The sequence below is a fragment of the Nicotiana tabacum genome, chromosome 12 (genome assembly GCF_000715075.1).
Source record: "Nicotiana tabacum cultivar K326 chromosome 12, ASM71507v2, whole genome shotgun sequence".
Taxonomy (NCBI): Eukaryota; Viridiplantae; Streptophyta; class Magnoliopsida; order Solanales; family Solanaceae; genus Nicotiana; species Nicotiana tabacum.
In genome coordinates, this window is record NC_134091.1 from 39,543,797 (window position 1) to 39,566,557 (window position 22,761).

A 22,761-nucleotide genomic window follows, 5' to 3' on the forward strand; every position below is an offset into this window, starting at 1 on the left:
TATTATGCATCAATCAAACCATATCCCCTTGTATTATGCATCAATCATATCATATCCTTACCAAAAGAAACATTCCTTTGTTAGTTTTAAATTTTTTTACGAAATTATTTCTCTATTAGAACTCTTATGTTGTACACCATCCAAAAATCTCAAAGGATTCCCCAAATTTGATTTTTCTTCACCTCTCTGTCAACGCAAAACCCTGTTCCCCCAAGTCTTTTATAATATAATATTGTATATTGTTTAATATATACATGATATACATCTGTCTTGTATATTGTATATTAATCATATAACATACATTTTGTACAAGAAATATACAATATACAATATATTAATGGAGAAATTAGGGAAAAATTAATATGATAGATACTTTTAGATGAGAGAGAATCTTAAGAGAGATATTAGGATACATTTTAGGTGAGATAATCTCAATAGATATATATATAAGGAATATGAAAAGTTGTAAATTTTAAAATAAATTGTATTATATGTAATTTTATCAGTTGTAGGAAACTTAAATAATGTTAGAAAGGTTGTATTCTACGTAAATTCCTCAAAACTTTTGGCCCTTTATGTAACTTAAAAAGAACAAGAAATTTGCCCCTTTGCAATCCCATTTTTCTATTGGTTCCAAGTGGAAACTCTAGCGTTTGTTAGTCATACGAATTGAAATAATTGTGTGTTTACTTAATTACTTTCATTTCTTTCTTTTACTCAATTATTATAAAACTAAAAGAAACCAGTTTACCATAGTTAAGTGCTTAAGTTAAGAGTAAAATCTACCAAACCCCTTCACTTTTGAATGAGAATGTAAACTCCCTTGTCAGCCTACCCAGGGCTACTTATGTTGCTCAGCTGCATTCAGCTAAACACACAGTTGCATCATTTGTGTACTTCAGACATCCTTAGAACCATAATAGAATAGCAGCTGGTTCACAGCTAGCAGCATAGCAATACTTAGAAGTGTTGTACACGCCAGTAAGCTTTTCCACTAAGCTGCATTTGATGGAAAGAGACCCACCAATTTCGAGCATTCCAAATGCTGATATTTAGCATAGTGGCCATACTTGTCGCAGGTTTTCCTCCACTCCTTAGACATACCAAGCGCACACTGTACACTAAAGAATGATACAGCTGCTAGCTCCGATGGTGGGAATCTAAGCATTTCATACTCAATCTGTCATAGTTCAATCAAGAAGAAAGACATGAGCTCCACCTTCATATGAGTGAGAGAGAGAGTGGTTTTAAATCGGCTCATAAGCACATATACTTTAGGAACTGTAAGCTATTAATCATCAACTTTTCCGGTGTAATCCTTGTCAGAGATCAAAATTAAATCCTCCTTCACAGGTACAGAAACCTCTTCATACTTGCAGGCAAGAAGCATAACTGTTATTCCAACAAGCTGAAATTTTTCCCTAATCACTCATTGAACTGCCAGGAACCTAGTGATGAGATCCAAATACAAGGTCTCCCCAATCAGTTTAAACTTGTAGTGTACCTCAATCAGCCAGTCAAAGAGGATGGTTGTTATCCTCTAACTAATATCAGATTGTTGTTCCATACGGTTTGGCGGGACGCAGCCAAGAATCTGTCTTCTTGTAGTAGCATCATCAATGTACTCCACAACTGCAAGTGAGTTATTTTTATTGGCACTGTCTATATCCACAATTGACCACTCTTCTACATCGTCCATCTGTATTTCGCATCCATCCTATCCATTTCCTCCATCATTGCTCCTGCGTGTTGCATAAATATTGGTACGGCAGACTTAACCAGCATCCTGGGACTGGTAGGCTTTGTTACCTTGACTGCTGGTTGCGTGTTATTTGTGCAGCAAACTTCCTTGTGATTGGACGAACAAGAGGAGTCTCGTTAGCAGCATTTATTTTGTGGTCAGTAATGGCATTTCTCTTGTAGACAGCACAGGGTATTGGGGGAGCTCAAATTACATTCGAATTGATTGAACTTAGTGTCCTTCTATTTTGCCCGCTACTATAGTGAATTACTTTCACCACCAGGCCTTACCCCCCCTCCCCCCCTCTCTGAAGATTTGAAGGCCTAACGATACCTGGGTAGTTCTTGTCTAATCCAACCATCTTGACAGCAATCGAGTAAGACTAGATGAATCTCTATATTGATTGCCGGAAAAAAAATCAAAACTTTTTTCAACTAAAAAGATCCAACAGCATTGTAAGCCTCAAATACAACAGTTCAAAACTACTGAGGAAACAGACAATGGTGAGTTCAAAAGATTAATAGTAATTAGTTACATAAAGAAGTTAAAGATTCGTGATTACACAAGCAGTTATGGAAAGCTTACTCCTTGAAGATAATCATAGATTTGGCGGATGATCTTGGGCAACCTGACAGCTTCTTAGCCAATCTAGAAAAATACGTGGACACACAGTTCATTGAACATTTCTCGCACTTTATTCTTTTTGACATGAGAACAAAATTCTCCAAAACCTTAGCAGTCATTAACAGAAATTCTAAAAGTTTGTAAAACTTATCAAAGTCATAGACAAAAGCATACTTATAACCTTAAGGAGATGAAAATCTTTAACTTCCTCGAGGTTGGGAAACCCAAAGCTGGAATTCCAACTTTGCAAATCGCTATTATCTCCTTTGTCCAAATATCTTAACTCAAAGTGGCAGCGGAAACCATCAAACTGGAGACAGAGAATATAATCAGTACCAAATACAGGTCAGCCTAATGATATTGCATAAATGTGAAAGGAAATATTCATAGTAGAAGCGTCTAGTACGATAAAACTTCAAAACCAGCGAATCCTGATGGTACTCAAAAAAAGATTATGACCATTGTTCCTACCATCAAGATTCATGGCACAGTAATAGCACAATAATCATTTTTCTTTCAGAGCTCAATGGCTCATTGCCACAAAGAAAGCACCAGCACCAACCATATTAACATGAAGCTTTACCGTGAAATAAGCAAAGCTTCTTAGAGATAACTTAAGGATATATTTGCATTCTCCTTCAGCAATATCCCTGGAGGGGGGGTTTAAAACTTCATCACATGAATAAATATGAAAAGAAAAGAAAAATTTCCAGGAAGTCACATGCGCTGTTGCCATGTCTATGTCGAGCGTCTCCACATGAGGCGAGGCTCGCAAAAGGCCAGCTGCTCCATACAAATTAAACTTTCTTATATGCAACTCTAGTGTTAGATATTTGCATTTTAATTCTGGAATCAGCATCCTTTTGAACTGCAATATGCACAGGACCTGGTGTAGTAATCCCAAAAACTATTAAAGAATGGAAAAAGGCAATAAAGACAAAAAGAAAGTACTCCACGGCACAGTAATATTGATTTGACAAATGAACCATCTAAACACTCTAAGCAACAACAATGTAAGAAAATTCTGGTTTCTAGTTATATCTTTTACTGCTATGATAGAAATACCCGACAACGGAAGATTGACAAAAGGATTGGAAAGGGGCACAAAACAACACAAGTTTCTGTAATTGATACAATTGTGTTTGTGAAATTTGTGCAAAGGTTCTCAATTCTATATGTTCATGTTCTGCAACAATCTGCTAAGAATTATTTAGATAAGGTAATGACTTTTGAGTTAAAACAAACACCTGAGTGAACCAAGTACCAATTGTTAGCTCGGTCGCACAACTCAACTTTTGAAGATAATCTTGGATGAGGGTCCTAAAACCTTGATGATAGTCACGACAACTATGTTCCTCATCATCAATTTCCTCATCTTCAATTTCTTCATCATCAATTTCCTCATCATCAATTTCTTGACCCGGGATGTCTTTGATACATGTAATGTTGAAAGTAAGTTAAGCATTAACGATAGAGGACACATCTACAAGCCTGCACTTGAGATCATAAAGATCTCCTGAGATCTCCAAATGTTGAAGATAGGGGGCAATAATTTCCAAGGAATGATCATTTCCATCACTAGGAATCCAATATTCAGTCTCTTTAATTTTAAAGACTTAATTTCCAGGCGTCTGAAACCCTCAACAGTATCTAATTCCATAGTTTCCAATGCAGGACAGCCAAACAGTAAGATCACAATATGGTCATCATGTAACACCGTATGCTCCAACGTTATGCTCTTTAGAGACTTCCACGCTATGACCACATCATTATCGAAGCATCAACTTGAAAAAACTAAATTTATCAACGAGGAACAGCTGTAGAAAGATTTAGGCAACGTTATAATGTAATCCTCGGCACTTGACCAGAGTACAACATTTTCCAAATTTTTCACAGCAGCAAAACTAAGACATTGATTAAGTTGACGAGAGTAGTTGCACTCGAGCTCCAATGTTTTAATTTTGGGAGAAATGGAATGAGCTAGTACATATTCAACCAAGGATACCAAATGTTCTCTTCTCCAAACTGAGGTTATAAACAGAAGTCCAGAGATACTGCCACCTTTTCGAGAGAATACATGTTCTGAATGCAGCCTTTGTCATCGGCAGAAGAGAGAGAATTTGAACTCACTGAGCAGGTCTAGGGTTTCTTCAACTTCAGCTACTTTTTGTTTCTTCGAATTACTCAAATTACTACTGCTACTACTACCGAAGCCCTCGTCTTTGGAGCAATCGCCTGAAGCCATGATTTGGAATTGTCTCGTCCCGCCGCACTTTGGATTAACCAGCTCAACAGACGAGATTATTTTGGTCCAAATAGTCCTTAATGTATCGGTGTGGGATTATTTTTGGTCCTCCATTTATATATTTCTCAAACAGAGTAAATGACTCAACCCTACCCCACCTAACCCCATCCAATATCCATATATATAAATTAAAATAATACTAAAAATAAATTCTCCAAAACACCATACTTCTACTAGTTCTATCTTCTATTTTTTTCAAATTTTTCATTCAAATTAATAACATTATTTGAAGAGCTCTCTAATTATTCATATTTTTTTTTTGTCATAATCTCATGCATTCGAAACTAAAGTTTTTTTTGTGGGGCATGGGGAGGAGAGAGGGGAGGATTCATTTTTAGTATTGTTTTAATTTATATATATATGGATATTGAATCATGCCGGATTGGGTCATTCTTATTTTAAGAGAAAAATATAAAATTGACTGGTGGCTCGACTAATTGCATTTGCTAGCCCAAAAATTATATAAAATATGTATATTATATGTATATAATATATATCTATATATATATATATAAAAAATATATATATATATATATATATATATATATATATATATATTTTTATTGGCTATTATTTTTTAGAGCGGCTAAAAATATATATTTCTCCTATTTTAATTAGGTTAAATTTATTATACAAAATTAAAAAAAAAAGGCAGAATACCTTTAAAGTTGTTCACATTTTTCACTTAGACATTCTAATTTAAGTCTGTTTCATTTGAACACTCCAACTACATCTCAAATATGTCATTTAAACACAAAATTCATAAGGAGCCGAACATAAAAAATACGTGTAATTCACTCTGACATATGGATTTAACTTGAATAATTTAATAAGAAAAAACTTTTGCAAAAAAATTAAAGAAAAACAAGAACCCTACCCAAACATTGGTCATCTTCCCCAACACGTCTTCATCTGCCAAAAGAAAAATCAAAAGTCCACATGCCCTCTTCTCCACTGACTCACACATGTTTTTTTCTCCAAATCTCCACCCCAAAGTACAATAATTAATGGTATTCTCTTAATGCTGCTGCTAAGATTTTCACAGCAATAGCCATGACGACCAAAACAGATGATAACCTAATGGAACAATGTTCTTTAAATCAAGTGTTTGGAAGATGAAACGAAAAATATCAGGGTAATAGTAAACTATCACCATTAGTGTTCCTTCACCCCAAGCTACACTTTTTGGATTTTCAGATATGAGAAAAGGAGAATTATGTCAATTTTTTTCTTCTTTTTTTTTTTGGGTTGAAAATCCCTTCTTTTAGCTAATTGGAGAAGAAAAAACCCGAGTTGAGAAAAGCGGAAAGAAACGAAAAAGAATAAAATGTTTGGGGTTTTTTCGACGAACTCCATTTTTTCAGGCAATAAAAATTAATACAATAAGGTGATGGCGGTGGAGGGAGAAAGAGCGAGAGAGGAAGGTGGTGACGTGGACGATGGTGCGCCAAAGAATAGGAGGAAAAAGAAAGTAAAAAAAGTTAAAAAAAGAAATATTGATCTCTCACACTCTAGAAAGAAAATGGTGTAATACACGTACTATGTCACATCACTGAGTTGTGTCTAGATGAAACATTTGAGATATGATTGAAGACTTCAAATGAAACTGACTTAAAATGTGAAAATAAATTTAAGGATTGTCGATGTATTCTGCCAAAAAAAAAGAGTGCCAGAAAGTTGTGTTTTCCGGTCACTATATTTTTTTGTGTGTAAGTGAAAATTTTATAATTTTTGTGTGAGAAAATATAGTTATGACTTTGGTAAAAAAAATTATAATTATATGATCATTTGTGAAATTTACCCCAGGATTGAAAAGATTTGAAATCGGAGAGATCACTTGTGATAGGGATCAAGTAGAGGTGTATATTCAATAAGTTTGGACGATTTTGGGTTTATGAACAATGTAAAATGAGTTTAATTAAGTTCAATTTTTTATCTCAATTTAAATTAAGAAAAATGGGAACAAAATTAGCATGTCATTAAGAAAGTGATGGTATCTAATAGACAATTGGTCAGTATCTATTCACACTTTCCGTATATTATTTGTTTGATTAAATTTAATTTATCTCTAAATATCTTTAGATATTTTCCATCTAAACTTCAAGTTTAATAACAATTTTAGGTCTTGTAACGATCCGATCGGTCGTTACTTTTTAGATCCTCGTTCTCCTTTTTAAGACTTTCCATTTGTGCTTTTCCTATTTTTTGATTTGCAGGGGCAGTTGGTTTGGCTTTGGAAGGGTTCGGGTTGAATGCGGAACACTTAGTTCCATAATAGTGGCCGAAGGTGGCCAAGTTTGACTTGAGTAAATACTTTGAGTAAACAACCTCAGATTCGGGATTTGAAGGTTCCAATAGGTTCGTATGATGATTTTGGACTTGGGCGTATGTTCGGATTGAGTTTCGGGTTGACCGGAAGAATTTCGACACTTATTGTTAAAAGTTAGTGTCTTGAAGGTTTTACAGTTTTAAGTTTGATTTGACGTAGACTATGGTGCTATCGATGTCCGTTTGAAATTCCGAGCCTTAGAATAGGTTTGTATAGTGATTTGTGATTTGTGCGTAAAATTCATCGTCGTTCCGAATTGTCTAAGTATGATTCGTCACGTTCAGAGTTAGTTGGAAGAAGTTTGAAGTTCAAAAGTTGATTAATTTGGTGTTGAGGTGAAATTCTTGGTTTCGATGTTATTTTACATATTTCGAGACTTCGAGTAGGTCCGTAGTAAGTTTATGGACTTGTTAGTATATTTGGACGGGGTCCTGGTGGGTGGCGAGTTTCGAACCACCTGGAGCAAAGTTGAAATTTAGCCATACGACTCGATCACTTAGGCTTATGAAGGATATTCCTCAAGGGAAAGATTGTCACAACGGCTATAGGATGACACTGAAAATAGGGCCCAAGCTTTGGAGAGGCGACTACGAGAGATAGGGCCAATTTTTCAATGTGTGGATAACGTGTCTCCGCTCCCGATAGAACATAATAAATAAGAAATTACATACGTCCTTCCTCCCGGACCAGAACAACGCCTACCGCTACATCTGAGACCGCTAAATAGATTAATAACTACTCACCTTCTACCGGTTTTGACAGCATTGGAGGACTAGACAGATACCATTTAGATCTTTCAATGTCTGTTGATATTCCGGAGTCCACATGAAATCGTTCTTCTTTTTCAAAAGTTAAAAGAAGTGATGCCATTTCTTCGAAGACCTCGAGATAAACCTGCTTAGAGCCGCCAGTCTACTGGTTAACCTCTGTACATCCTTCACACTTGTTAACTGGTCCGGGATATGCTCGATGACTTTAATTTTATCAGGGTTTACTTCGATTCCTTTTTGAGAGAGCAGAAATCCCAAAAACTTACTGGAACCAACTCCGACAGTCAAATGTTTCTTGAAGATGTTTCAAATGATCTCTTGCATTAAGAGACTTAACTAACATGTCATCAATATAAACTTACATTGTCTTACCTATATATTTTTCAAATATTTATTAGCAAGCCTCTGATAAGTGGCTCCGGCATTCTTAAGCCCTTAAGGCATCACATTATACCAATATGTGCCAAAATTTATGATAAAAGAAGTCTTCTCTTGATCTTCCGGGTGCATCCTAATTTGATTATACCCGAAGTAAGCATCAAGAAAACTCATTAACTCATGCTCGGCCATAGCATCAATCATCTGATCAATGTTGGGCAACGGAAAAGATTATTTAGGGCATGCCTTACTTAAATTGATTAGTGATAGTTGAATTTGTAACGTGATTTATGGACACGTGAATTAATTTAACCCAAAAATATGGAATAAATAGGAACAAAAATAAGATTATAAAATAAACTTAAAAGAAATACAAGCATGGTTACAAATTTAGCTTCTCCGATAGCAAAAATGAGAACAAGATTAAAGAATAATGTTATAGAATGAGAGCTAATTCAATCTTTTGTGTACAGAATCTTTCGTGTCTTACAATGGATACTAATTCTCCTATTTATAGCTCTTATTTAGGGAGACAAGATCCCCAAATCAAAACTTTCTTGAATGAGAATAAAATTGTCAGTGATAGCCGCATAACAGTTGGTTTTAAGTGCAGATATTCTCTGTAATTGTTGTTCATTGAATGTTATTCGATATAAATCCTTCAAATCTTTATTATCGGTTATCATGTCTTCGGAATTCACCCGGTACTGGTCACATGATTGCAACAGGTATCAACTACTTGCTGACGCATATTTTACCTGTTTTCAGTTCCAAGTGTCACTTCCTCGTTCGTCCAGCTATCACTAATCAATTTTACCGCAGACATAACTGCAGTTAAGCTTTCAACTTTAGTTGCTCCGACTTTGGGTTATATTTTCTATTATAAACTTGAGGCATTTAACTAACTTGATTGGATATCAGATGTAGAGTCAATTTTGGTTTGAAGTCAAGTTTTAAAAAAATAGAAGTGTCCACTTGAAAATCCGTGGAGTAAAGAAAGCGGTACGGGATATTAAAACCAAACAAGTAAATGGGCTAATCATGCTATTCGACCTCCAAAATTGGACAAGTTCTCGACTTATTACTGTTTTCTGATGAGGTAATTCAGTAGCATCCTTTTTATCATGTTGACAAAAATTCAAAAAGAGTATCTACTGCATCCTAATCATAGTTCATATGTATAATTAGTTGACTGTATTATACGCCGGCGAAAAGAATCATATTTATGTGATAAACGGATCATATAAAGTTACCTTTAAAACATTAAAACCTTTATATGCTAATAGGTTTCTACTTTTTGGCTTAAAAATCAAATGTCACGTTATTAAAAGTGGTTAGATATATGATATATCTATCACTTTCCAAATTGAGTGATCTTTTGAGTAAAATAGCAAAGGATAAAGTGATTTTTTATAGGAAAAAGTGACTTTGTTTACCTATTGTCAGTAGTTCAATGTTCGCTTAAGCAACGAATCTATATAACACGCTATTAGATCTTCTCTCCATTATCTCTTAACAATTTTTTTAAATAAGGATATCTCTTAAACGTTCATTATAACATGAAACCCGTATTTTCGTGATATTACTTTCCATTTCATTTTTCCCAAAATATTATTTCAGAAAGGAGTTATCGCTATGTGATTGTATACGGTCGAAATAGATTTCGGCCTTCCTACGTTCGATCGAGTTCGAGTGTTAAGAAGTCGGAATGAGATTTTGGGAGTGAGCTTTGAGGTCGGTACTAACGAACCTCGAGCCCGAAGGTCGCTCGAGGAGGCGGCTCGATAATCCTATCGAGCCCGTGACCGAATCGATCCGCTAGGCACTGCTTCGAGGTCGGAAATGCGCGACGCCCATCTCGAAGGTCGAACTCGATCCAAGACCGAAGGGCCCGACCCGGTAACGAGTTCGAGCTAGTATCGAGCTCACAGACAAAAGCCGTTGCAACCACACCAAGAGAGAGAATCTTGGTGGGAATCAAGGAAGAGACAAGTCATCATGGGTCTTCCACTACATGTTTTACTTTATTGTATTTTGGTAATGACCCTCTTCTATAAAAGGGGAATCCTTGTAAGCTAGAAGGGGAGAAGAGAAAAAGATCACTTCTTATATTGATAGTTATCCCCTTGTACTTGTTTCACTTATTCATTCTTTTTGCTTATTATTTTCGTTCTTACAGTCAACAATACACATATTTCTATTTCTCTACGCGATTTATATCAAATTGTATCGCATATCCTTAGAACCATCCACAAATCTAACGTTATCCGATTTTTCCGGTAAACAATTTGGCGCCCACCGTGGGGCTAAGGGTAACCGTGATCGTTTGATATAAATCTAAAGTACACGCCAGTTTGCAACTTCAAATCAGTAATGGCTTCACCTATCGACCACGAAGCCGGCCTTCAAGATGAAACCAACAATTTGGCACCCGGGGCCGGAAGGCCACTCGATGAAGGCGCTGATGCTCGAATCAAAGCACCTGAAATTCGAGCCGAAGTATCATTGGATGTCAATTCACAAATAGCTCTAGAGGCGAATCAGCGTTCCGAACCGGAAAGAAGCATTCAGGGCGGTACTCGATCCATAGCTCAAGACACCCATAACGTGGAGGAGATCGGAGTCAGCTTACGGATGATCTTCGAGATGCTACAAGCCCAGCAAATAGTGATAGCTCAATTGCAGAGCCAAACTCAGGTACAAAGCAGGCCGGAGCCCAATCCGCTTCGAGAAGTCACCTACAGAACGGAACCAGCCATAGAGAAGCCAAATGAGAAAGAATCGGGGACTACTCCCAAAATTACTAAATTGCTCGAGGAACTCACAAAACGAGTCGAAGCCAACGATAAAAAAGTAGAAACATATAATTCCTGGGTCGACCAGAACCCGGGGGCTCCACCAATGATAAAAGGGCTAGATTCGAAAAAATTCATTCAAAAGCCTTTTTCCTCGAGTACAGCCCCAAAACCAATCCCCAAATAATTTCGTATGCCCGAAATACCCAAATATAACGGAACGACCGACCCCAACGAGCACATCACTTCTTACACGTGTGCCATCAAGGGCAATGATTTGGAAGATGATGAGATCGAATCTGTATTATTAAAAAAATTCGGTGAAACCCTGTCAAAAGGGGCAATGATATGGTATCATAATTTACCATCTAACTCAATTGATTCTTTTGCTATGCTTGCAGATTGCTTCGTAAAAGCTCATGCCGGAGCCATAAAGGTCAAAACCAGAAAGTTGGACCTGTTCAAGGTAATGCAAAAGGATAACGAGATGCTAAGGGAGTTCGTAGCTCGTTTTCAAATGGAACGAATGGATCTGCCACCAGTCACAGACGATTGGGTTGTTCAAGCTTTCACTCAAGGTCTAAATGAGCGGAGCTCGAGGGCTTCGCGGCGGCTGAAGCAAAATCTAATCGAGTACCCAGCTATTACTTGGACCGATGTGCACAATCGATATCAATCCAAAATAAGAGTCGAAGATGACCAGTTGACTTCTAGGACCATTACGAAAAAGCAAAAGTCGACCATAGATCGATACCAGCCATATAGCGGAAACGATACTACTGCTGAGTATCCGAGGCCTCTTTAAAATCAACCTCGTACACATGGGGGCTTTATCATTGAACGCATATATGATGATTATCAAGTTCGGTGCAAAGGAAGTTACTTCGTTATTTCATGACAAACAGTGTCTCAACGGGAAATGTTGTAAGGGCCAAACGGTCAAAACGAACCATGCTTATATAGTTAGCCCGAGCCCTGACGCAAAACATGAACCCATGTGTAATGACCTGTAAAGAAAGCTCTCTTCTTTACCGATATTCTATGTTCAAGGTTTATTATGCAAACAGGATCGAGTCCGAATCATTCGCTCGACTGCCAAGCCTACGGGCTACCTTTATTTCGAGTTCGAGCAATCACTCACTCGACCATTAAGCCTACGGGCTACTTTGACTACTACGCCTACGGGCTACATTGCATCGAGTTCGAATCATTCACTTGATTGCCAAGCCTACGGGCTACCTTTATTTCGAGTTCGAGCAATCACTCACTCAGCCATTAAGCCTACGGGCTACTTTGACTATTACGCCTACGGGCTACATTGTATCGAGTTCGAATCATTCACTCGATTGCCAAGCCTACGGGCTACCTTTATTTCGAGTTCGAGCAATCACTCGCTCGACCATTAAGCCTACGGGCTACTTTGACTATTACGCCTGCAGGCTACATTGCATCAAGTTTGAATCATTCACTCGACTGCTAAGCCTACGGGCTACCTTTATTTCGAGTTCGAGCCATCACTCACTCGACTATTACGCCTACGGGCTACATTGCATCGAGTTCGAATCATTCGCTTGACTGCCAAGCCTACGGGCTACCTTTATTTCGAGTTCGAGCAATCACTCGCTCGACCATTAAGCCTACGGGCTACTTTGACTATTACGCTTGCGGGCTACATTGCATCAAGTTCGAATCATTCACTCGACTGCTAAGCTTACGGGCTACCTTTATTTCGAGTTCGAGCCATCACTCGCTCGACTATTACGCCTACGGGCTACTTTGACTATTACGATTTATTATGCAAACAGAATCGAGTCTGAATCATTCGCTCGACTGCCAAGCCTATGGGCTACCTTTATTTCGAGTTCGAGCAATCACTCGCTCGACCATTAAGCCTACGGGCTACTTTGACTATTACGCCTACGGGCTACATTGCATCAAGTTCGAATCATTTACTCGACTGCTAAGCCTACGGGCTACCTTTATTTCGAGTTCGAGCTATCACTCGCTCGACTATTACGCCTACGGGCTACTTTGACTATTACGCCTACGGGCTACATTGCATCGAGTTCGAATCATTCGCTCGACTGCCAAGCCTACGGGCTACCTTTATTTCGAGTTCGAGCAATCACTCGCTCGACCATTAAGCCTACGGGCTACTTTGACTATTACGCCTGCGGGCTATATTGCATCAAGTTTGAATCATTCACTCGACTGCTAAGCCTACGGGCTACCTTTATTTCGAGTTCGAGCCATCACTCGCTCGACTATTACGCCTACGGGTTGCATTAGTTCAAGCAAAACTACTCATTTCTTCGAATTAAAACAAACACTTGACTATTTAAGCTGAAGGACGCTCGAACCCGATAAAACAAAGGGGACTACCCACAAGGCCTGAAGGCAACAAAGATTTAAATTCAAACTGTTTATTTAGTTTGAACGGCCATTTCTCTTCAAAAAAAAGAAGAAAGATTTGTATTTACAAAATTTTTGTACAGAAGCGGCGAAAACGCTATCAGAAGTTATCCGATTCAAAGCATGTTGGGCCTCGTTGAAAAGACAGGAAGTCGCTCCGCATTCATCACTGATTGATCTTCTCCGGTCACCAAGGACCGAAGGTAACTGGCAATTCCCACCGGGGAAGAGAAAATTCGGGTATCCTCAATGAAGTCGGGGATTATAAAGACGCATAAGATGATCGAGCATTACATACGTCATGGTCGGGATCGATAAAAACATCAGTGTATATCTGATCGAGCTGCTGGAAAATCATATCGTTTCTCGCCACATCCTTTTCCGAGAAACGAGGGGACTATCTGTATACGGTCGAAATAGATTTCGGCCTTCCTACGTTCGATCGAGTTCGAGTGTTAAGAAGTCGGAATGAGATTTTGGGAGTGAGCTTTGAGGTCGGTACTAACGAACCTCGAGCCCGAAGGTCGCTCGAGGAGGCGGCTCGATAATCCTATCGAGCCCGTGACCGAATCGATCCGCTAGGCACTACTTCGAGGTCGAAAATGCGCGACGCCTATTTCGAAGGTCGAACTCGATCCAAGACCGAAAGGCCCGACCCGGTAACGAGTTCGAGCTAGTATCGAGCTCACAGACAAAAGCCGTTGCAACCACACCAAGAGAGAGAATCTTGGTGGGAATCAAGGAAGAGACAAGTCATCATGGGTCTTCCACTACATGTTTTACTTTATTGTATTTTGGTAATGACCTTCTTCTATAAAAGAGGAATCCTTGTAAGCTAGAAGGGGGAAGAGAAAAAGATCACTTCTTATATTGATAGTTATCCCCTTGTACTTGTTTCACTTATTCATTCTTTTTGCTTATTATTTTCGTTCTTACAGTCAACAATACACATATTTCCATTTTTCTACGCGATTTATATCAAATTGTATCGCATATCCTTAGAACCATCCACAAATCTAACGTTATCCGATTTTTCCGGTAAACAGTGATAATTTAACTATTTGTCAACATTTTATGCTGAATTTTCTTACGTTGTCAAATTGTAAGTGTATTTAGGGGTCGTTTCGTCGAAGGGCTAAGAAAATAAATCCCAGCTTAAAATCTTACACACAATATGTAAAAGAATATTTGGTTGAAGACATTATGAAAATAACTCCCGTATAATTAATGCAACACTTGAATAGAGGTAGATAAAAGATAAACACCGTTGAACTAATGCACCGTCTGATTGACAATATTAATATACATTTATCGTGTTGTGCCAGGATATATAATCTTTTGAGGAATGAAATATGGAGTAAAAGTATGTGTATTAGCAATACGAGAATAAATCTTTTTAAATACATAGTTTACTTTAAGTAAGTAATTTTTATCCAACATTTCTTGCATTCACCATGTATAATTCAATAGTATCATTCACTGTAAATAATTCTTTCATTATTATTAACGTCATAAATGTTTTATTGCAGGGATTATTGGTCTGAAATATAAAAAAACGGAAAAGGGTCAGAAATGCCCTTAACGTATTAGAAATGGCTCAAAAATGCCCTCCTTTCACCTATGAGTTCAAATTTGCCCTTAATATTATTTTTAGGCTTAAAAATACCCCTCTCTTAACGGAAAGATGCCATGGCATTGATGAACATTTTAACATTAAGGGCAAATTTGAACCCATAGGTGGAATGAGGCATTTTTGAGTCATTTCTAATACGTTAAGGACATTTATGACCCTTTTCCGTTTTAATTAAACATGTAACATTTATTTAGTCTGGAAAAAAGTGAATTTATTTTTACTAAAAACAGAAAAAAATAAAAATATTTTTTCCCAGTTTTTACAAAAACAAACTGCTTTAAAAAAAGCTAAAAAATATTTTCTAAAACAATATTTTTGTAAAAACTAGAAAATAAAACTGAAAAGCAATTTTTTAAAGCAATGTTTTTGTAAAAGCTGAAAAATACATTTCCTCTTCTTCCTTCCTTATTTGTCCATATGCTTTTTGAATTTATTTTTTATAAATTTTAGTTCTTCTAATGAGTTAGTACATCAAAACTGAAATATTTTTGTTTTTTTTCAGTTTTTAGTAAAAAAAAAATTACTTTTTTCCAGACTAAATAAATGCTACATGTTTAATTAAAATATTATTTTTTCAGAACTCAGAAAGCCAATTTATTTTTAAATAAATGCTACATGTTTAACTAAATAAATGCTACATTTTTCAAGACTAATGAATAGTTTTTTTTTTAACTAAAAACTGAAAAAAACGAAAATATTTCAATTTTGATATACTAACTCATTAGAAGAACTAAAATATATAAAAAATGAACTCAGAAAGCATATGGACAAACAAGTAAGGAAGAAGAAAATGAAATATTTTTTTTTCCAGCTTTTACAAAAATATTGCTTTAGAAAATTGCTTTTCAGTTTTTGTTTTTTTAGTTTTTGCAGAAATATTATTTTAGAAAATATTTTTCAGCTTTTTTTAAAGCAGTTTTTTTTGTAAAAACTGGAAAAAAATATTTTCGTTTTTTTTTTCAGTTTTTAGTAAAAATAAATTCACCTTTTTTCGGACTAAATAAATGCTACATATTTAATTAAAACGGAAAAGGGTCAGAAATGCCCTTAACGTATTAGAAATGGCTAAAAAATGCCCTCCTTCCACTTATGGGTTCAAATTTGCCATTAATGTTAAAATTTCCATCAATGCCATGTCATCTTTCCGTTAAGAGAGGGGCATTTTTAAGCCTAAAAATAACATTAAGGGCAAATTTGAACCCATAGGTGGAAGGAGGGCATTTTTGAGCCATTTCTAATACGTTAAGGACATTTCTGACCCTTTTCCGTATAAAAATTTTTAATCTGCAATTACAATTTTATATTACTTGTACGACTTCCGATATAAAGTCTTGCATGACTAATATAATTTCCCATTAACTATACAATGTTTGGTTTTTGGTATTAAACTCGTCATAAGTTGTTTAGTTTAATAATCAAATGTATTATTAATTTTTGTATTAACTAATACAATAATATATGTATTATTTTATATGTGATATATAGAATGTGACATAAGAATATATGTATTTGGACAACAATATCTTAAAACCAAGTATACTTAAATTAGAGAATTCCCACTTTACAATTTATGTTCTATTATTCACCACATAATAATGCTCAGGGTCGTGTGGTGACGTACTAATTATGGGAGGAATTATATAGCAGAGACTGTTTATGCACTCATCAATAAATAGATTGTTATACATGAGTTATTTATTTTAAAATTTATTTTTATTTTTATATAATTTTATTCATACATTACTAGTACATATATTTAAACTCTCACACAATGAATACGGGATGTGATTTAGAGTGTTTTTGGTATAACGGAAAATATTTTTCGTGAAAAATATTTTTTTAAAAAATATTTTTTTGGAAAACAAGTAGTAATCTTATTTATTTTTCGGTGTTTTGTACGCAAATTAAGAAAAATAACTTCTCACGAATATTCATAAATAATTTAGATACAATAAACATGAAGTAATAAACTTTCGAACCAAACGAAAAAAACTTTTTGGGAGGTTGGGGGCGTAGGGTGGGTGGTGACGGAAAAAAAAACTGAAATTTAAAAAAAAAAAGCCTTTTTGGAGAGAGAGTGTGGGGTTAGGTGGGTGGGTGTGAGGGTGTGGAGTGGGTGGGTGAGGGTGAGAAAGGTTGAGAAGGAGTTTTGGAAAATGTTTTCTCTTCTCTTGATAAGGGAAACATTGGAGAGAAATGAGTTTATAAAAAAAATATTTTCCAAAACAGTTAAGCCAACGAAACATGAAAAAATTAAAAAATATTTTTCGAAAAATATTTTCCTTCATACCAAACACACCCTTAATATCATCGTCCAAACATTTGCATTAGTTTTGCAATGATTAATTTTTCTTATCACAATCAAAAGGGTCTATGGCATCATCGTTACTCTGTAATTGAACACATGAAACAACAATAACAATTCAGTGTAATCTTATTAGTGGGGTCCGGACATTGAACATCGGAAAATCAATAAAGAATTTCAAATCGGCAATTGCCCAAGGACAGTCACGTTCTCTACATGATGTGAATATTTATTTGGAGGCTATTAAAAGGAATCTAACGAGAAAGTGGAGCAAATAAAAAATGTAGAAATGATACTAAGGTCAAATGCACTAAGGTGAATCACATAGGGATCGGACTAAAATTAGAATAAAACAATAGACGAGGGACGAAAACCACTATTTTTCAAAAACTTTTTTGCTCTTTTTAGTTTTCCATCAACCTTGATTTGTGGGGGGGGGGGGGGGGGGATTATTCATAGTCTTAATTACCCCTCTGAACTAGGTTATTTGACAACAATTACCCCTCGACTAACTAATCCCAGGGAAGTAATATACACGTGCCTGCCACATGGATTTTTCTCTCCACGTGGTATTTTTTAAAAATAAAATATACTTTTAATTTTTTTAAATTCATTAATTTTTGAGTTTATCTTTTTCGGATTAGATTTGTAAAAAACAAAGAATTTACCCGAACCTCATTATTTAGGCTAAATTTGTTTATTTGGCTAAAAATAATAAAAATTTCTATTAAAACTTTTACAATATGACCAAAAAAATGAAAAATATACATTTAAAATAAGTAGTAATTGCATCTAAACAAGATATAAAAATATAGTTTGAACTTCACTATTTTTTCTAAATCTTTTTATTTGACTAAAAATCTATAAGCAAATTTTACTTGAAAAAGAAAATAAAAAATTAAAATAAATAGTCATCGCATCTAACGAAGAAGAAAATTACATACACAATTGCAGCTCCATCTTTTTTCTATATTTTATTTGACAAAAAGAATAGAGCTTTAGGTAAAATTTTTTAATTGATTTTTTCGGAAACAAAAATATACAGTTGAAACAAAAAGCTATTGTATCTAAAGAAAAGATAACAAGAAATACACTGTTGATACTCCATTATTTTAGCTTTAAAAAATTTATTTAGTTAAGATAATGGATTTCCATCCAATTTCTTTCCAAATTTAGCGTGAAAAAAAATTCACAGTTGGAATAAATAAAAATTATGTCCATATAAGATATTAATTTTTTTTTTAAAGGTTGGATAAATATGCATTGTATATTAAGATGAAATAATAACAAACACATCATTGTATATATGACAATTAATCCCGCCATGAAGCTAATTTATCGATTTTTATTTTTTATTTTTCTTCACATTCATCGTGCCAAAAATAAAATATATCCACTAGAGGGTAAAAACAATCCAATAGCTAAGGTCAGTGGTTCATTAATGCCGAAGCTGGAATTTGGAAAGACAAAACAATGGAACCACAGTGTTAAGTGACGACGATTCCAAACCCTTTTGGACCCTAAATCATGGCTTCCAGCTTTAGAAGTGGTAATAATTTGAGAAATTCTCCTTCTTCGAAGAAACAGAAAGTGACAGTCAGTAGAGTTGAAGACGCCCTAGACCGTATCTATCACTTGCCTGACTCACTCCTAATTCAAATTCTCTCTCTTCTTCCAACAAAGGATGCATTCAGAACATGTATTCTCTCTAAAATTAGGTGGCAGTATCTCTGGACTTCTGTTTATAACTTCAATTTTACTTGTAATAGTTTCATGGAAGTAGAAAGCTTCGGATCCTTTATTGACTATGTATTAGCTCATTCTGTTTCTTCCAAAATAAAAAAGTACTACTACTAAATTGACTGCAGTGACATGTATCCAGTATTCTATAGTAGCCTGTATGATTACGGCTCGCTTGTCAGTCGGATCTCTTAGTTTTGCTGTTGAGAGAAAAGTGGAAAATGGTGTATTCTGGTCATATGGTAATGACGACTACAAATTACCTGAATCTCTCTGCAAATGTTCGTCGTTGATAACTTTAGATGTTAAATATTGTAGCATTTATCACGCGATCATATCGTGAAAATATCTAAAGAGCATAAAGTTTGGGTATTCAGTGTTAAACGATGACGATATTGTGAACTTACTGTCAGGCTATCGAATTTTGTAATGTTGAGCCTTTTCGTCGCTTGGAAATTAATTCATTAAAATTAAAGAGACTGAAGCTGAAAGATTATTGGTGCTGTCGTGATGGAAGAGATCATTCCTTAGAAATTTGTGCCCCGTATCTTCAGCATTTGGAAATTTCAGGAGAGCTTTATGATCTCAAATGCTGGCTTGTCGATGTGTCCTCTGTGGTTAATGCGAAGCTTACTTTCAACATTAGGTGTATCAAAGACATTGAGGATGATAATGGTGAAGAATTGAATGACGAGGAAGACCGTTGTCGTGACTATCATCAAGTATTTAGGACCCTCGTGCAAGATTATCTTCAAAAGTTGAGTTGTGCAACTGAGCTAACAATTGGAACTTGGTTCACGAAGGTTTGTTTTTAACTCAAAAGTCCTTAAAATTGTTTGTATTTTTGGTTTAAAATTGACATTGTAAATGATATAGATCAGATGTTAGGCTTCATTAATACCCCCGCATAGCTAAACAGGGTGCTTTTGCTCAGATGTACATAACTAGTGTAATTCAGCACTCACCTGGTGCTGTCAAATAGAAAAATAGCTCAAAATTTAGGCTTTGATTCAAAATAGTTCCTTATATATTTGGTAGAGCACTAACTTTCCTCCAAGTATCGATAAGTGGTGCACATATAGTCATCGCCAACCTTTTCCGTTAAAGTTTCACAAATAACCATGTTGACTTTTTGTTGTTGAACCGTGCTTTTTGATAAAGTTGTTGTTGAACCATGCTAACTTAATGTCATGCTTCCGGAGCTTTTAAAAAGAAAAGAAAAGCCATTGACCGGGAATATTAGACACGACAGATACAGAAAATTTTACAAATTGACTATAAACAAGCAAAAGAGCGATTCAATGTTTCTTCACTTGATCAAATACTGGAATTGTCTTTCTATTTCTGACATTGCCAAATGGATAAAGTTATGGGTATTGAATTATCAATGCCTTCTTTATTTCTAGTAACACAAAATGGCTGCTTTCTACATTATTATCACAAAATTCACCCAAGAAACCAAGTAATCACGGTGTCTGAACAAAAAGGAATTGAAAATGTTTTGATGGAATATCAACTCCTAATCACATTCTCAAGGCTAAGTTTCTTCTATGTCTATATAGTTGGAGTAATCTTTCCCCTGTAAACTCCCCTGACACCTTTTTGGACTTTGTTAGCTCCTTATCTTAAGCTTAGGGCACATTGTAATGGAGCTGACAAACTCACATTTGTTCTATCTTTGTAATATTTGCATGTACTTGATGTCATTAATGAAACCACTTACTTCATCCAAAAAAAAAACCTAAGTAATCACGACCTGGTCACTCCACTATGCTCTGTAGTTCTATTGCTTCTCCTCAAGTACATCCTAAACCCTTGTACTGGACATACTTTGAGTCTTCAAAACAAAATAACTGAGATCCAGACTATCCTTAACTACTATAACATATTGAGGGAGACTAGTGCTGAGAGGAAGGTGTAAATTTCAAGCGAAACAAAATTGTCTAAGATTCGGCTATTTCCTCCTTGGGGTGCGGCCCTTCCCAGACCCTGCGTGAACGCGAGATGTTTCGTGCACCAGCTGCCTTTTATTCGGTTAATTCCTCCACCTATCTTGCCTTTCATTAGTCCTTCTCAACTCCAAGTTATCTTTCCAGACTACTTCATGGTTAAACCCACCACATTGCCGTATATCCAAATGCTTCTTTGGAACTCTCCTTCCACCGGAAAACTTTCCCCATTGCGAGAATATGCGACGATTCTTTAAGTTTTGTGAGTGGAACACGTGAACCCAACATGGTTTCTCCGTTAAGTCTTTAGCGAAAACAGTGAGTAAAGACTTGAAATGCACCCTTTTACATACTTGAAGGACTATTATTGCACCACTTGATATTTAAGGGACGACTCTGATTTCAGGTCCAAACTTAAAGGACAATTTTGGGACTTCTCTCTGTCAAGTAATTAAAATTACCTTACCTTTCTCAAAAAACTCCGAAGTCCTTATTTTGTTGGATTGATTGATAGGAGACAATTGCAGAATGTAAACCTTACACAATTGAGAACCTTTTGCACAAAATTCACCAACAGAACTGGACAGATTATAGAAACTGGTGGATATTTATGCCTTTTGGCAATCCTTTTGTCAACTTTTCCAAGTCAGGTATTTCTTTTGTCATACAGGAAAAAGATTGTCTAGAAACGAGGATTTTTGTGCATTGATGTTACTTAGAGTGTTCAGACAGTTAGATTTGTCAAAGCACTATCTCTCTGCTGTGTACTTTCTTTTTGTTGTTATTGCTTTCTCCATTCTTTACTATTTTCATTGTGATTACTGCACCAGGTCCTATGCATGTTGCAGTTCAAAGGGGTGCTGATTCCAGAATTGAAGTGCAAATATCTAACGCTAGAGTTGCATATGGGAAAGTTTAATTTGTACGGAGCAGCTACCCTTTTGCGAGCCTCGCCTTATGTGGAGGCACTCAACATAGACATGGATAACACAGATGTAACTTCCTGGAACTTTTCTCTTCCTTTTACATCTGGGGACAACTATTGTAATTATTTTCGAAGTCCCATTAAGATTTGTTGATTCTGAAATTTTTCTATACCACACACTTCTACTGTGAAATCATTTTTGTCACTTTTTTGCATTTTCTATTAGGCTGACCTGCATTTGATCCTGATTATATTCTCTGTCTCCCGTTTGAGTTTGATGGTTCCTGGTGCCACTTTGAGTTAAGCTATTTGGCCAAAGGAGATAATACTGATTTGCGGAGTTGGATTTCATGCTTTGTGTTTCCCAACCTCAAGAATGTTAAGATTGTCAACTCCTCCGGGGTGTGTTTGAAGGATCATTTCAAACAGGGCTATGACAGGCTTTTCAAACTTTCAGAATTTGTGTTAAAGAACGCAACTGTTTTGGAGAAGTTCATTTATCATATCGAAGACAAGAAAGTGCAAGAGATGTTCGATGAACTGTGTTTCCACATATTTATATCAATTGGCTGGGCAATTGTTAGGCTGCCCATGAGCCTCCTCCAATTCTCTGATTATCTTCCAGGAGTGAGCTTTCCAAGACTGTTAGTAGTTTCTTGTCTCAGCATATAAGTAATATCGCCTTATTTTAAATTTTTGATAAGCTGCTCGTGCAATCATGAAACTTTAACTACTCTATGTAACTAGTTACTTATTTTGCTTTTGGACTAACCCTTTTCGAGATTTTAGCCAATATTGTCCCTTATCTTTGAGGGTAGGTTTATTTTGGTCCCTCAAATATTGCCATGAGCATAT

The 22,761-nt window shown here is 35.9% G+C and overlaps 1 long non-coding RNA gene and 1 pseudogene across 1 annotated transcript; one reads left to right on the forward strand and one right to left on the reverse strand.

Annotated features, from left to right (window-relative positions):
- Window positions 1-685: 685 nt before the first annotated feature.
- LOC107784874 (cyclin-B2-3-like) lies at window positions 686-6,231 on the reverse strand (annotated as a pseudogene).
- Window positions 6,232-18,726: 12,495 nt separating this feature from the next.
- Window positions 18,727-22,682, forward strand: LOC107784872 (uncharacterized). The gene is made up of 3 exons (XR_012697269.1): window positions 18,727-19,835; window positions 21,812-21,976; window positions 22,133-22,682. It is a non-coding gene; the product is annotated as an uncharacterized LOC107784872 (long non-coding RNA).
- The last annotated feature ends 79 nt before the right edge of the window (window positions 22,683-22,761 follow it).